A 15,385-nucleotide genomic window follows, 5' to 3' on the forward strand; every position below is an offset into this window, starting at 1 on the left:
CTTTATTGCCTTGGAAATTACTGTGCATATAGTGAAGAAGCAGCTTTATCGAACAGAACATTTAAAACTTAAAAATTTTAGGTGTAAAATATTTCTGTAATTACAATCATCTAAAAAATGTGTAAACAGCGTCTGTAGGCCCTGTACAAATCAATGTGCTAGGGCCCTACGACAACCACCAACAAAAATGAAAACTAAATTAAATGTAAAGGGATTAGTATGAAGCTCCTATGCTCGTGGGTATCCGGGCAAGTGCTCAGCAGACCGTACGTTAAGACGGCTTTACCTTTAAGTTCATTTGTTGGCTTTACTCGGGCACAATTCATAAAAATATCGGTATCTTCATGAAGCTGGATTGTATTTCATGGAATATAGTTTTAATTTATATTCTGATTAATTTATTAAATAAAGGATGAATTTAAATCGCAGCACCTTGTTCCCAAATCCCTTCGCATACATAACGAACTAACACTGCTATTACGTACACTATTTCTACGTGCATTCTGATGTAATCGGTATGCTGATATAGTTTATTGTTAAAGTAAAAGCAACATATTAATATTAGCATTTAAACCTATAAAACTCCGTTCTACTCTTTTGAAATATAGAGCAGCAAATCTGCAGTTGTTCTTTCAGATCCTTTCTCAACAACTGATTTTAAACAAATATATTCAAATTTCCTTACTTATAGCGCGGATAATTAACATTAAATTCAAAGTTTCTGGGTGAGAAAATTTTCGGCCCTTCCTTAATTTTACATATAATATTTTAAATATGTAATTTTATATAAAAGATTTTCAACTTTAAAGGGAATCGATCCTGATTTATTCCAATAAGCGGAATATGAAGAAAATTATTACAAAGAATTATTGAAAAGAATTATATTAATTAATAAGTTATTAAGTCAGGAGGTTAGGGTTATCTTTTATAGCTCATATTGAAAATCAGAACTCAAGCAAGAGAGAGAAATATTTTCACATGACTGTAAATGACATGTTTTTGAAAATTGCATTTAAAAAAATACGGTAGTCGAGGACGAGGACAGTAAGTTATTTGTCACATGCTATGTGTTAAAAAATTTTATCAACTTTGTACTATTAAAATTTTTTGATCATTAAATAGATAAGTGAAAGTTCACTTACCTTCTAAATAGAGCTGCCCTGAACTGCCTGCTTTTCCTTCTTGTAGGTATCCGTCTCTATGATGAACTTCGATTCACTTCGAAACACAGCTATAAACTTTTTAAGAAATTTTAATTCGTATGAAAGATATCTACAAAATATTTACAAGTTATAATGATTACAAGCATAATTTATACGGAGACGGTCTATCGTTATACATCTGTTAGACGCGTCAGCCGTTCAACTGACTACTTTTTGTCTCTTTTCGCCAGAGGGCGTTCGTGGAAGTAAAGTTCTAGTAAGCAAACGCGACACTCCCACCTTGAGGTCCAGTATCAGCAGAGGATGGACCTCAACTGACCTGTAGTTCAAGTCTTTTGTGATTTCGTCATACGTCGAGTTCTGTACCTCACTAGCATATCCGACTCAGGTGTAAAGTTGAGTTCAAGAGGTATGAGGTTCTTAGTAGGTCTTATAATCTCCCCTTGTGCAGTTTTCAGTTTCACTAATCTAATGTGTCCGTCGTGGGATGGAAAAATTTCCACGATTCTAGCTAAGGGCCAGTTTATTCTTTTTTCGTTGTTGGACACTATTACAAGATCACAACTTTCACAGAAGATGGTTCGCGGATGAATTTTGAGCTTTGTTTTAGTTGCCCTAAATATTCTGATCGAAATCTTTTTCGTAAATCTTTTCTCAATTTGGCTCTGTAAAGGTATCTTTTATTGATGGATTTAGAATCCAAAAGATCTAATTCAGGAACTCCAGTCTCTGGAATTTCTGTTAGAAACATTGCTGGGGTGAGAGCTCTTAAATCCTTTACGTCTTCTGACAAATACGTGAGAGGACGGTTGTTCATAATGCTCTCGCAGTCACAAATGATTGTCAACAATTCTTCGTAGTTCAGAGAAGATTTTCCTAGTACCTTTCGAAGAATTCTCTTTAGTACTCCAATTAATCTTTCCCACCACCCTCCCCACCATGGCGAGGAAGGGGGAATAAATTTCCATTCAATTTTCTTAACTGTTGCATTTTCTAAGATAGAATTCCAATCTATGGTCTTAAACAAATTATTTGATCCAACAAAATTGGTTCCATTGTCAGAGTATACAGTGACAGGTCTACCCCTTCGAGCGATGAATCGCCTGAACGCGTGCAGGAAACTTTCGGTTGATAGAGATGAGACTAGCTCTAAGTGAACTGCTCTATATATTGCGCAAGTAAAAATGACGATCCATGTTTTTTGGCCTCCTTTTAAAATTAAGGGACCCGTCAGATCAACACCAATAATCTCAAAAATTAAAGCATCTCTTATTCTGTCTTCAGGTAGTGGCGCTTGAGGAGTCTTATATGAATCAGAGTCGAACCTTCGACATCGTACACAGTTTTGGATAACCTTGCGTACTGTCTTCCTGTTCTTTACGATCCAATATTTTTCACGCAAAGCGCACATAACGAATTGTACTCCAGCGTGACTTAGCCTTTCATGTTCAGATTTGATCAGTTTTAAGACTAATGGATGTCCTGAGGGAAGTAAAGCTGGGTAACGAAAGTCAGCATCATCGTCTCTCTGAAAGATACGTGTCTTCACTTTTATAAGGCCATTGGAGTCCATGATAGGTTCTAGAGCACGTATTCTTTTATCTTTTAATCCTTCGAAAGATTCTCGTTGGATGAGTCGGAAAACCACTGTTTCAGCTCCTTTTAGTTCCTCGACTGAAATTCTCCCATGAGTTCTTTCAGATGGTGGTGTTGTAGCATTTTTAATGAATCTAAAGATCCAAGATACGACCTTTATGATCTTTTCGAATTTTGAAATATTGTCAAAAAGTTTAAATTTATCTGTATTCGTGTTATTGCTGGCTGAAACCACAGTTCGTTTTCTCTCTCCATTTACTATATCGAAGTCAGGATGTTCTCCATCTGCAATAGGCCACTCTTCTGGAGGTCGATAAATCCAATCTGGTCCTTTCCACCATTCGGATTTCCTCAATTCTTTTGCAGAGCAACCGCGTGATGGCAAATCCGAAGGATTAAACTTTCCGGGAATGTGATGCCAGTGATCTGGGTTACTCAATTTTCGAATCTCATTTACTCGATTGGCTACAAAAGTGGACCAATTTTCTTTCTGTTTTATCCAAAAGAAAGCATTTGTGGAATCCGTCCAGTAAAAAACTGGAACCTCTTTTAATTTCAAGTCTTCTCTTATTGTATGAGAGAGCCTGGCTCCAATAGTGCAAGCGAGTATCTCTAGTCGAGGTATGGTGAGTGCTTTTAGCGGAGCAACTCTTGCTTTAGATTGTATCAATTGACAAGTGACTCCACTCTCACCGCTGTGTCTAAGAAAAATGCAGGTCGCATACGCGTCCTTGCTTGCGTCCGAAAATACGTGCAGAGTGGTACTTTCGTCTATTTTGGGAAGCAATCTAGGAATTTTGATGTCTTTCAAATATTTTAACTGAGATGACCATGTGAAAAATTTCCTTGCTAGATCTTTCGGCAGATTAGTATCCCAGTTAATTTTCTGTTTCCAGCACTCTTGCAGAATCAGTTTAGGCAAGAGAGTAACTAGACTAGTAAACCCAATTGGGTCAAAGATTTTACTCAATTCGGAAAGAACAGATCTTTTGCTCAATACAGGGTTTTCTTCATATTTTACGTGACAAGACAAAGTATCGTCAAACAAGTTCCAATTCAATCCCAATACTGACACAACACCTTCATAATCTTTTTCAGAAAGGTTTAGAATTGAAGTTTCATTTTTAAGTTTATTATGTTTCCAACCTCTTAGGTCAAATTTTGCAGTAGCCATGATTTCTCTAGATCCTTTGATAAATGAGTTTAATTCTTCAATTGATTCCACGCTCGCTACGCAGTTATCCACATACATGGCTTTCTTTAGCTTTGAAGCTATTTCCTGATGATGTTTTGGTACATTTTCCAAATGGTAGTTAATTGTGGCAGCGAGTAAAAAGGGGCTGTCGTTTACGCCGAATACAACCCTTCGGTGCCGATATATAGTCAGTTTTTCAGGCTGTCCTTTCTCCCACCATAGGAAGCGGAGAAAATCTCGATCCGCTGGGTTCACACCTATCTGAAGAAATGCTCTTTTTATATCCGAAATTACTCCATACTTTCCCTCTCGAAATTTTGTCAAAATTTTGGGGATCAATTCAAGATAATTCCCCCATAGCACAAAACATCCTCAGGATGTCCTATTTAAGTCGCAATATCCCGGGATATACGTAGGATGTCCTAAGGATGTTGATTCTCAGATGTCCTGAGGAGATCGTAATTTAACATCCTAAGGATGTCTTATTTAAGTCGCTATGTCCCGGGATATGACAGGATGTCCTGAAGATGTTGATTCTCAGATGTCCTGAGGAGTTCACCAATTTCACATCCTGAGGACATTCATTCTGCATTGCCCGGAGGACTTTCGTTGTCAAACATTTTGAGGATATTTGTTCTCAAATTTACCAGTTTTAATTTTTTGACATTGCACATCTGAAACTTGTACATTATTTTATTTTTCATATGTATTTTACTAAGTTGTTTCTAAATGCTGTACATTAAAAATATTGATATGATTGATGATTTATTCTTGTTATTTTGTTATTAATTTTAACTGCTATTTTTTCTGACGTTTTTAAAAATTTATTTAGTCATAGAAAAGATTTTTTTCAATGGATTAGCATTTTCTAGAATATTTGCAAAATTCTAAATAACATATATTTTTTTTATAAAAAATGTATAAATTACATGTATAATTACTTACAGATTACAAACCCTACTACAAATATAGGTAAAATTAGATATAGATATATTTAATTACGGAAACGAATTTTTTTAAAAATTTGGGTATAGAGACATTAGGCATTTTTTTGGAAGCAGGAAACATGAAAAATTAGCAACTGCCTTCGCCGGGAATCGAAGGACGGACCTCTGGAATACCGGCCCAGTGTGCAGAACCACTCCTAAGGGAAGAGATGTCTTCGTGGAGGACTTTCTAAGGGAAATTGGCTTGTATACACGTTACACGTGGGGAAAACCACGAAAACACCCATGCAGCCAGCCCGTTCACGGGATTCGAACCTCGGTTCGCACTACCAGGGTTCAGCGACTTTACCGCTCGGCCGCTGGTGGGCCGAAGACACGCTAGGAAAGCGGGAGAAATGCCTCATATTACTTCTCTTTTTAAAGGCCGACTTTTTTTTAAGGGGATCCAATCACTAAATCCTGGGTGTGGATATACCTCATCCAACACCTTTTTAGTTCGGGCGCCACTGTAGAGACATTAGGATTTTTTTGGGAAGCCGTAGAGATGAAAAATTAGCAACCACCTTCGCCGTGAATCGAACCACGGACCTCTGAAATACCGGCCCAGCGTGCAGAACTATTACACCACGAAGGCACGCTAGGCAAGCGGGAGAAATACCTCATAAGGAAAATATTTTCCTCTAATTACAGGACAGAAAATGTTTTTCAATCGCGCGATCTGTTATTGATATTGAATTACAGTCGTGCGATAATTTCGCAGTAAAGATACATCTCTGATGACTATCCAAGATTCTAGAAACTTTGGTCTTATATAGAGATGGTCGTCTTATAGAAATAATGCTTAATATCAATATTTATTTATAATCTCAGAACTATTGGTCACTTTCAGAAGTGATCGTTTGAGAGGCGATATTCTATATATTTATTTACTGATAATCTCAGATTCCAAAATTTGTTTATATTCTCAGAAATATTGGACGGAAGGTGGTCGTCCCATACATACAAAATTTTACATTTCATTAAAAATGAATTCGGCATTACTTAACTATTTCCCTATTACTTAATTAATTAGATAAAGAAAAAATTAGGAAATAGTACTGTTTATTACGGAATAATGTAGGAAGTTCTACAGAACTATATTCTTTCGCGTCATTGCACATTGTATCCGGCAAACTACTAGTTCCTCGTATTCTTCCGCAAATCCGTAAACATCTGTCTGATTTGAACCGAAATCCAAAATGGATGCGCCATGAGGTTAACTTGTATGGATATTTTTTGTTGCATGAAAGGTAAGTTCAGTTGCAATACTTGTATGTTTACTTTTTTTGCTTTTCGAATTTATGTCATTTTGACAGTTAAATGTTTCACAGCTTTATGAATTGTTACCATTCTGTCGTGAATTACGTGTATCTCAATGGCTAGCTGTCTTTTCAAATATCTAATTAGCCCTGCTATCCAAATGTTTATGACTGAATTTTTTTTAGTCTAGTTTATGCATTCAGTTTCAAAATAATATGTGTGATCAGATTGCTTATTATTTTATTGCAGCAATACATTTATGTTAAATAGTTTGAACAATTTTATAAAAATAAGAGTTTGCATTGTTTTGTCCAAAATATGTATGGTTGAAACATTATCTTAATCTAGTTTGTAATTCAAGTTTTTTTTGGGGTACTGTTCTGTTATTGGGACCAGAATCGGAAACGTATGAACCTGTGTTCGTAAGTATGTGCATAGATAGATGTCTATATGTAGACATACAAATATACGAGCATACATAAATACAATTCTGAACCCGGTCCTGATAACAGAACAGTACCTTTTTTTAATCTTTTTTGAATATTTTATAAAAGGATTGAGCATTTTTCAAACTGCATATCATTTTAAGATTCGACTTGCAGGAAGACAAAATATGGTCATTCAATCAAATGCTTATGTAATAATGGCTTTTAACATTTTCTCATAAATATTGTTTGCATTTTTATTGTATTTTAGATACTTTAGTTATGTAAAGTGAACATGAGAATATTAGTAAAGCTGAAGAATATGAATAGCTACCATAATACATGTATTTTTTCATCGAGCCCATTGTTTTAGAAACCAATGCACCATTATTATATGCTGGCTTATTTTATAGTTATATGCAGTTTAATTTTATGTTCATGTTACTGTAGTATTGTCATTATAATAAAAGTATTGATAACTTTTGTTGAATCTTGCAAGTTGCCTAACATTCAGAATTATTACTACCGAATTTTACCGATAGGTTTTTTTGAGTTGACATAATCTGTCTGATAAATAAAATAAACTGGTGTTTAAATTATATGCATTTCTCTTAATGTTTCATTGAAAGTGAGATGGAAATATAAATGCTATCCAGAAAAGTGAATTCTTTTTGCCTGAAATAACAAACTGTACTAAATGATTAATGTTTATATCATTTTAGAAATGTCAATATTAAAGTTTCTCCCCCTTCTCTTCTTTGATTTTGAAATAATTTATAATAAAATAATATATGCATAAGTGTAATTAATGTAAAGTGTCATTCAATAATATAATTTATTTTTACTGATATTTTTATATTTCTTATCTGGGTTTTCTTTTGGTGTTAGAAGGAGGAAAAGACTGTAATGTTTTAATTAAGGAAATAATTAAAACATTACAGTCTTTTAAATAACACAGTTATAGTAATGTTTATTGAAGCAATCAGTACTGTGTGATTGCCAGTGATTGAATAATGTTAAAATGCATTGTTCATAAGGAAATTTGCTTAGATTTGTGTTATAGATTTTATTTTGACACAAGCTGAAATTTGAATTATTGGAAGCACTTTGAAAACCCGAATTATTTCCTGAATCATTAATCAGGCCAATATATAACATACAAATTTTCATACAAAATTATTTCTTTGAGCATATTATAAAGAGCTCATTTAATTTTATTATTTGTACAAATTTTAGACAAAAGTAGCATGTAACAGTTAAAGATTTATTGAAGCCTACTTGTTACTTGTGGTAACAAAGAAGTGTGAAAGATATTGCCACATTAGCGAACATGACGATCATTAATGCTTAGTTTAGTAATTTAATAATATATTGAGAAATGCTGGGAACTTTCAGAAGTAGACATTTCGGAAATGATGGGCTTGATAAGAAATTTACATGGTTTTATTATTTATTCTTTAGTTAAGAATGGATTTTAGATGTTCATGTGAAAGAATTCTGTTTAAGTATATGTGAAAGAATTGTTAAAGTTTGGCATTTAAAAAAAATGAATTAATAATATGCAATTATATTTTTATTATACATATATTACTATATATTTCTAATGTGCTATGTAAATGTCAGTGCTAAACAATTGAGATACTATTGTCAGGGCAATCTTTTCTTATACATGAAAAATTCTGATACTTTCTTATCATCTGCCCTCACAGCTTCAACTTATGCTAAAACAGCAAGAGTATGCACACGATAATAGCAAACTATGAATATGCATACCACACACATGTATTTACATGCTTTATATTTAATCTCTATTTCTGAATAGTATTCCATTGGATGAAAAATATGTGAATATTGACCCAATGCATATATTTTTGTGTGTGTGCATCCTAAAATTTTTTGTTTCTTATAAAGTGCTTATTTGAATTACTACTTGTGAACAGAGCAGTAGATATGAACCATAAACTAACCATTTTGCCAATTTTCACAGCTTTGCAGATAGTCAGAAAGCACCAAAATTTTTAAAAATGTTAAGTTTAAATGATGTTCTATACTTTTGTGTTAATTTTTCTATTCTATTAATTCTATTACTGTGTTATCAAACTTTCTGCAGGAATTTCAACTGGTTAAGATGTTCTTACCATGTGGAGAAGAATTTGGTTTTCAAGCTAGAAAAAATTGCAGCTGAAGGATTTTGTAGAAGGTCAGTCAAACTGGGTTTAGTTAATTATAATTTAATTTTGGGTGAAGAATTCTCAAATTTATTTATCATAAGTGTCTAAAGGTCTTCTAAATTAAATTCTGCTTGTTTTTGAAATTTTTCATGACATTCATTCTTTGATTATTATTATTATTTTTTTAAATTTACTAACTTAATCCAGGCACATAATTGCATTTAATGCCGTACCTTAAATATTGTAAAATGTTAAAATAATACATTTCACTTAAAAATGTGGTTGTGACAGTAAATTTTCTGTTACATTTAATCATATCTATAAACATTGGTATACATCATTTTTCAATAATCTGTATATTATTTTGTGCATTTCTTTTACATCCAAGATCTGGCATATGACTTGCTTTTCAAACTGATAACATGGTGTAATAATGTAATCTAATGGTTAAAGTTTTCTATGGAACGGGCCAAATTTAATAAATTATTCATTTGTTCAGTGTGTCTCATCTCTTTAAATTGCTAAAGTAAATTTTATGTACTTGCATTTAGGAATTTTGACTGTATCAGAGTAATTTTGTTTCAGTTATTATAACATACAAGGGAAAAAATTCATTCATAGCTCTGTATTTAAAATTAGTCAAAGTCCTTAATAAAGAGGGACGTTTTGTTGTTTTTAATGTCGATAGAGTTTAATTCAAAAATATGCCTCATTAAGGGTTATTTTAACTCCAATATTGTAATAATATCAGAATTCCTTACTTTTTGATAGGTAATCCAAATGTAAAACAAGAAAAGAAAAAATTAAAATCTAGAAGTATATTTATTTCATACCTCTAACAAATAAAAACAACACAAGCATTTTTACTGTCTATCTGCATAGTGTGGCATGTCCGGTAAGACTGAGATTTGTATGGTCAAATCCATGTTTCAGTTAAAGGAAAATGCATGCACAGTCTTCTGATTTTCCCTTCGATTAAGGATTCTGTATATACTAGCATAAGAAATATATTAGTTAATGCAGTGTTATACATCAATATTTATAGACAATTATTGTGGCTATGTTTATTATAATTTTGTTCACTGTAATGGCTGGAGTGCCTAAACCATCATGCTGTGTAAACAAAACTCAAATCTTCATCTCTGCATACTGCTCCACTAGTGTTTAAACCACTGAAATGGTGATTATGGTAGAACATCTTTGGTAAAAATTTACTCTACTGTAACCCTTGGTGAATCGTTTCTTTTTTTTATATCAAGATCGTCACCTGAGAGGATCAGCACCAATTTCAAGGTGGCCGCTACACAAAACCAAAATAAGAAGTCAAAGACATACACAAACTCTGTGTCCATGTACACATCGACCTATTAAAACAGAGAACTGCACAAACTGGGCATTGTGCACTGCCTGAACTTTGTCCATGTACACATTGATCTATTTTCACTTTAAGAAAATCAGAAAGTTAAAAATATCATAGTTACCAGAAAAAATTCGCCACTGTCTTAACACACAGACAACCAAAAATACACAAACAGAGAGGAATAAATTACCAAAAATACATATTTCCTAACATAAAAATATTAAACAACAAATCTTCTAACAAAAATTAACACACAGAGACAAAAAAATAAATGAAACGTCATTTTTTTTAACATACCTTTTTTTTCACATGCATATGTTTAGGCTTCCCACCACCATCTTCCAGGTAAGCAATTCAATTAAATTTTTCGTCTCTTAGTCACTTCAGACATACTCAAACGATGGTACCCACACCAAAATAATAAATAGTATGTTCAAAATACAAGACCATACCACTTCTGTGCAACCAAACACAGCAATTGAAAAGAATGGTAAGAACCAAAAACCTGGGACCGTACAAAAGGTTTACTATTAAAAAAAGTAGCCCAAAACTAAATTTATCACAGCACGCTGGCAATATTTGCAGAAATAACTCCTTTTTATTGACAAAAAAAGTTTTTTTTCCCCCCAAAGGCTACTTTCGCCAACATTATCAACATTAGGGTTACCGAAAAACTTATTTGACGCAATGGGCTTCCACATTTCACAAACAACCAATACCACTTTGCGATTTTTTTTTTCAGATAGAAACCAAGGTGTACCATACAATAAAGATTAGCCACATCTTCATTTACTACTGTTACAAGTACTTCTTTGGTAAATTTCTGCGGTTAAATTCAAAAGTTTAAAATTGCATTAACATGATCAGATTCAGAGTCATAGCTAGGGTTTTCAGCGCTCAGGGACAACTGAAGATTTCGCACCCCCTACTGCTAGCCAAGGATGGAAAACATTTAATTCTAAAATGTTCTAACATCAGTTTGGCGCCCCTTGGATTCTGCACCTGGGGACAGATGCCCCCCTTTCCCCCCTCTAGCTACACCCCTGATGCAGATTTTATTTTCTGCACGTAGCTAACAATTACTTACGTGTTGTCAGATAAATGTTACCAGATGCAGTTAATTATTTTTTACTTGCCAATCTCATGAGACAAGTTTTTTTTTGCTCCTGCAAGACTTTACTTTGTGTTGCAAAATAAATTCATTCTCACTCTTTTTGGACTTGCCTACACATTAAATTTAAAATAGTTTTATGAATAGGTAAGATGTGATTATCATAATTTTGTTTCTCTTTTTATCTTGGCAACTTTATATGTTGATTCAGTATCCAGGTTACCTACCAGTGGCTGATTGATAAAACTGCTCATATGTTCAGCTGGTGGTTTGAGTTTATTTTCTGACATAAAAAATTTTAAAAGGCATCCCCCATGTTTATTTTACTATAATCAAAAAATCAAATAATTGCTACTCTGTTTATAGGTACTAAATGTTAAAATATTTTAAATGCTTCCTTTAATTTGCATTCTAATAGTCATTTGTTTAAATTTAATTATGAATTATATTGATATATAGTAATTGTGAGTGTTTTCTTATTTTAGGTGCTGTGAAAGGCAATGACAGAGATCCAATTTATCAAGAGTTCTTATATACATAAGAATACATGAATATAAAATTGTTTTTCATGAATTCAAATAAAATGTGATAAATTGGATTAATAAAAACTATTTTGAATTTTGAAAAGTGTTTTTCCTCTGTTAATCATAATATAGTGCCATAAATTTCTGAATGTGTTTATTTTTCATCCAAATAAATAGCTTTACAAAAATTTGTCATATTAATAGATATTGCATAATTTAGCACTATTATAAATATTTATTATAGCAGATTTAGCTGAACTACTTTTTTTAGTCTTTTTGCAGATGAAGTCACAAAGGTAAGTGGTTAGATATTTTTCTGTATTCCCCATTAAGTAATTTTATCTGGTAAATTACCATTACTTATGTACTAAAGGTGAAAGAATAAGCTTTCCTTGAAGATACAAAAATTTGCAGATATTTCAAAAAATTGGTATACGTAAAAAAGTTCTTAAATTGCCACATATGCGAAACTGAAAATGTTATATATGAAATAGTTCAGAAATATAAATATTTTCACTATTTTTTAACTATAATTCACTGTATTTGTTATATATAATCACAGTTTAAGGTAGCAGTGCTTTTCTCACTGTGATTTCTCATGTATTTTGATTCATAAATACACGTACATAAATCCACGTTTTTTGATTTCTCTTTTGAGACCGAATAAAAAATGAATTAAACATTCTCGTTGACATTGAGAGTTAAATAAAAGCTCACCTCAAAATAAAATGAATTAATAAATTTATGGAAAATTTTATATTGCATATATTGAGCAGAAAGAGTAAACTGAATATACTTAATGGAGTTAATAATTGGTAAAGTTGATAGCAGATTAAAATGCCTTAATTGCATGGTAAACAGTAGATCTTTTGAAGTTTTTCTATGTTGCGTAAAATGCAGATTTAAATTTTTGATATTGATTGTCATATAAATGGCAATTACTGTTTTATTTTGCTCTGAAATGAATGTAATAAAATTCTGGATGAGACAACCTTTAACATGCGCTAGAATTTACAAAGTTTAATTTGGTGCTGATTTCAACGGGTAAATTTCATTTTACTGAATTTTGCATAAAATAATACTAATGAACCATTGCAAATTATTTTCAGAACTTTTTTTTTTTTTTTTTAATCTAAAAGGGCTATTAGTTTTGAAATGTGACTTCATATCATCAGTCGTAAACTTGTTTCGCTTTTCATTCAAGTCTTGCCATTTGGCAAAATTTAACATATTTACCTTTAAAATCTAATATATTATTGACTAACAAGCCAAGCTAATTAAAAGCATTACACACAGTTCTTAACAATGCTTTTTTTAATTTTTAATCTGATTGATTTAAAATGCATTTAATTCATGATATATCTAATTGAAAACATTTTAATATTTCTACATAATTACATGATATATTTCTTCACTTTTCAAATATATAACTTTCTGGTGTCAGTATCTTATAAAATGTTTTGCTATTTCCACTGCCCCATCTGTATTGATAATCTATGCATTCATAAACTTTTAGCCTCTTTGAGTGACTGCTAAAATCTGAGGCCTTTCAGATTTTTTTTTTTAATTGTGTGAGCAGAAAGATAGAATTTTAGAAGAGCTTCTTGAGTTACCTTTTGAATGATATAAAGAATTGTTAACATAATGTCAAATTTTTACAACTAAATATTAAATATATAAAAAAGCCCTGCAGCATTCTCATGTTACGAAAACATATTTATTTATTCTGAGGCTAGGAATTGATTTAGTTTTAAAAATACAATTTATTCCTTTTAACAATTTCCCAACAGTGTCATCAAAACTATAAATTCCTTACATGTTTTAAAGAAAGATGATTCATTTATGTAAAGATTATTAAATGGGTAATTTTATTATTCAATTTTTAATACAAATTAACTAAAATTAGAAACTGATTTTGTAAAATAATTTAATTATGAATAATTCAATTTGGGGGCTATTGGATGTTTAAAAATGATCAAAAGATTTTTAATATCTTAAAAATAAAAGCAAAATTTTCAGTTTTAATGTTTTGTATTAATAATTCATTTTAATTTCCTTGCTCAGTTTTAATATATTCACAAATTCAGATTTAAAAACAAAATAAGTTGTATAAATATTTTCAACATTTCTGATTTTTCCATACTAACCATAGGAGAACGATTTGAGACTATCTGTGTAAAAAAAAGTAGGTTTTAGATCATCACATCTTCACATACTACTTTCACTGGAATTTTCCTCTGTATATATACTGGGATGTGACACTAAGCAGTTGAGAATATGTATTTAAGAGGTTAAAGGGATATTGTAACTAGTGTTTCAAATCCTGATAACATCCCATACGCTGTCGGTGGGACGTAGATAGGATGTCCTAAGGATATACCGGGATGTGACATTAAGCGCTCAGGAGGATGAGTTTAGGAGGAAATTGGGATATTACGGGATGTCCTGAGGATGTAGTAAGTAGGAGTTCATATCCTAATAACATCCCGCACGCTGTCGATGGGACTTGGTTAGGATGTCCTGAGGATATCCCGGGATGTGACATTAAGCACTCGGGAGGAGGTGTTTAGGAGGTTCGCGGGATATTCCGGGATGTCCTGAGGATGTGCGCATATCCCGCGAGCAACATCCTTGGGATATCCCAAGGATGTTTTTGTGCTATGTGGGTTAGGACCCTTTTCCAGGCAGTCGTTCAGAGATACCGAATTTTTCTCCTTTGCAGATGCGTCGAACACTGGTCGAATTTTCCCGAAACACTGCTCTATGTGGCAGATAATGCCCTTTGATCTTTTCTGCCTCCGAAATATCGATAGGTTCAATTATTCCCTCTTCTACCCAATCCTTTAAAACAGTTTCGTAGGCTTCTAAGGAATTCTTTGTCTGAAGGGTTTTCACGCAAGACTTCAGACTCTTTTCTGCAAGGATTCTATTATCTGGCAACTCAGGATGAATTTGAAGCCATGGAAGTGATACCTGATATCTTCCAGCGTCATCTCTTTCTAAAGTACGGATGAAATAATTTTCTGTAGCCTTTTCTATTTCTTGTTTTGTTTGCGAAAGAGCTGGTTCAGTTATTCCGATAGAATCAAGAGACCACAAGTCACAAATTTTTCTGTCACTAATGTGTAGTGATAAAAGAACTTCATTAAAATTCTTTCCCTTTACCCTTGTTCTCCCTAATATTGTCCAACCAAGGTGTGTATTCATCGCTACTAAACTCTCCGTTACGTGTTTTATTTCCCCTGTAAAGAGTTTTCCGACATAATCTGCTCCTACAAGCACGTGTATTTCGTTAGGGTGTTTTTCAAATAAACAAGCATTCTCATTAGTTACATCACTGGGAAAAATTTTGTAACCTCTAAGTTTCTTTAAGCATTCCCTATCCTCCAATTTTGGAATATGTGAGCATATGGTTTTTTGGCTCAAAACTTCCATTTCGCATGTGAATCCTGTTTCTGGATTATTTAACTTAATCAGATACTTGTTGTGATTTTCCCTTTTTTCTATTCCTCCAAAAAGCCCATGAGTCACACTTTCCTGACCTAAAGATTTTAGTTTTAATTTCTCCGCAAGAAATGTGCTGATATATGATCT

General features: G+C 32.6%; 1 protein-coding gene and 1 long non-coding RNA gene across 2 annotated transcripts in view; both read left to right on the forward strand.

Moving 5' to 3' along the window:
• Window positions 1–15,385, forward strand: part of LOC118181464 (uncharacterized) — a 171,504-nt gene that overhangs the window by 22,474 nt on the left and 133,645 nt on the right. The window lies entirely within an intron of this gene.
• On the forward strand, window positions 6,118–11,889 carry LOC146996273 (uncharacterized). Its single transcript, XR_015041893.1, has 3 exons — window positions 6,118–6,190; window positions 8,736–8,825; window positions 11,753–11,889. It is a non-coding gene; the product is annotated as an uncharacterized LOC146996273 (long non-coding RNA).

The sequence above is a fragment of the Stegodyphus dumicola genome, chromosome 7 (genome assembly GCF_044657685.1).
Source record: "Stegodyphus dumicola isolate Sdum_Otavi_A_Nest chromosome 7, ASM4465768v1".
Classification (NCBI taxonomy): Eukaryota; Metazoa; Arthropoda; class Arachnida; order Araneae; family Eresidae; genus Stegodyphus; species Stegodyphus dumicola.